This window comes from Arvicanthis niloticus, chromosome 10 (assembly GCF_011762505.2).
Source record: "Arvicanthis niloticus isolate mArvNil1 chromosome 10, mArvNil1.pat.X, whole genome shotgun sequence".
NCBI lineage: Eukaryota > Metazoa > Chordata > Mammalia > Rodentia > Muridae > Arvicanthis > Arvicanthis niloticus.
In genome coordinates, this window is record NC_047667.1 from 7599956 (window position 1) to 7602477 (window position 2522).

Consider the following 2522-nt stretch of genomic DNA (forward strand, 5'->3'; position numbering starts at 1 on the left):
GGGTTCTTCTACCTGCATTATGTCTGTATAACACATTTAGGAATACAAGGCTTAGACCCAGTCCTTCTTTAACTTTTTAAACTGATTTGGGATGGTTAGCCTATGAGTTAGGAGACTATAGCAAATTCATAGCTTGGAGTTTATTGTTAGGGTGTTTTCCATATTTTATTTAGAAATAGCTGAAAGGAGTTAACAGACAACAATCCAGGTTACCTTACATGGATAGTTGGTTTTCAAAACATCAGAAGTCCATAGAATTGACGTTACAAATATTTCTATATTAATGTTCATTTTGATTAGAGACATGTCTGCTCCTGACAGCTTCCTGTCTTGGATTCTAAGAAGAAATTGAGCATCCTTGGAGTTAAGCCAGTTGTGCGGTGACAGCCACTAGGCAAGAATTGCTTCTTTCCATCTACAGACAAATTACTGTCCAGAAAAGGACACACTTGCAGAATAGTCAACTGATTATATCTGCCTAGACAGAGTAATCAGCCCTTAATAAATCTGCATCACTAACGTCTGTCAGATGATTCTGGGTCAGAAGGCTGAAGATTTGATGCTCCAACATTTGGTAGTATAGGGGCTTTCCGGTGTTCAGCAGTCTCTATAAATTGGCTAAGTTTTAGAAGCTATTCTTAGTGCTTCCCATAATTTCAGTTGACTCAGTAATTCTGGATTTCTAAAGGGGTTGAAGACCTATAGTCTTATAGCCAATCCTGGCTATTTACTTTGAGAGAAAAGATGTGAGTGGATGGTTTTCAGCTGACATTCATTATAAAGCCAAGAAAAAAGCCAGGTTCAAAAGTAAGTGTTTTAGTTAGGAGAGATAACAGAGGTTCTGGTTAGTCAACAAAATGATGGACTGGGTATTAGGACTATCTTGTACCTCACTGGTACAATTAGGATTAATTATGCTCTAATTGTATTTTGAGAGAAAAGTTTTATTATAACAGGAAGGGTGATATGTAGGAGAAGCTAAGGGAGAACGAGTACTGAGTGGAAGAGATGGAGTAAGGAGAGGAGGAGATGAAGGAAAGGAGAAGCTAGGTGATGAGAGAGAGAAAGAGAGGGGGCATGGAGGCAGATGTTCACATGTCTCCACCAGTCACAGATAGTTTATATATCTAGGTTGGGTATTGGGTTACACTTCTGATTGAGCATTACCAAACTTATAAAACCTTCATTAACATTTAATAAAAAAATAAAATAAAAGTTATGGATGATACCATCCAAGCATAAAATAGATACTAATCCAATAAGGCAGTATTAATAAAAGACAGTAAAAACATATTTATTAATAACTGTAAGAAAGAAGAGACTAGTTTTAGGTTAAAAATTGCTTAAAGACTAACACCACAATAATCATCACAAAGTATATATCTCACAAATCACAGTATCCTACCAAACTAAATTATACAGAACTTTATGCAAGAGGTTTGTATGAAAATGTACAATGATATTTTTTGGCTTAAATGCTTACAATTTAAAATACAAGTTTGAAAATTTATTCTATATCACCATTAATCAATGATGTCAGATTAACACTGGGTGAAAGATATTTTCATATTTTATAGTTATTAAAACAATTTAAAATGAATATTTGTCATTTCTGAGTGAAAATATTTCCAATTAATACCAAGTATAAGACTAACCTGTGGGAATTGTCTGATAATGAGTAAGGTATCAATACTGATTACATACTTACAACAATATTTCTCTTTTTAAATAACATGTTTCTATATAAATATTCAGAAAGCAACTACCTATCAAGTTAGTCTGCTATATTGATGGATTTCATCCAAAGTTTGAGCTTGTGAACTAAATGATTTGCCATATAGTTGACATTTTTAAGGTTTGTCTCCAGTATGCATGTTGTGCTATGTTTGAGGACATGATTTCTGTGAAAAAAAATTCACAACCTTTAAATAGTAATGCTTGTCCCCAAAATATATTCTGTGGTGATCTTGAAGGAATGGGGACAAGAAAAGTATTTCACACATTCATTGCACTTGGAATAGGAAAGGCTGCTTTCCATAATACATTCTTTGATGCACATGGAGAGTTGAGGACCAGGTTAAAAAAAACTGACTACTTTCTTATTCAAGAAGACTACCTCTTGTATGGATTCTGTAGTGAACTTGAACATTTGAGGATGGGATAAATGATATTCCATGTTCATTATATTTGTAACATTTATGTCCAGGAAGGATTTGGTGTTGAACTTTAAGATCTGAGAACTGTGTAAAAGGTTTGCCACATTCAATGTATTTCTAAGGTTTATCTCCATTATGGATACTATGTTGAACTTGAAAATTTGAGGAATCTGCAAATGATTTCACACACTTATATATTTGTAAGGTTTGTTTTCAGTGTGAATATTTTGGTGAACTTTAAGTTGGAAAACTGATAAGTTATTTTCTACACTTATTTTATTTATATGGTTTATCTCTAGTATGTAATCTATTGTGAGTTTTAAGACTTGAAGACTGTGTAAAAGTGTCCACACACTCATCCACTTT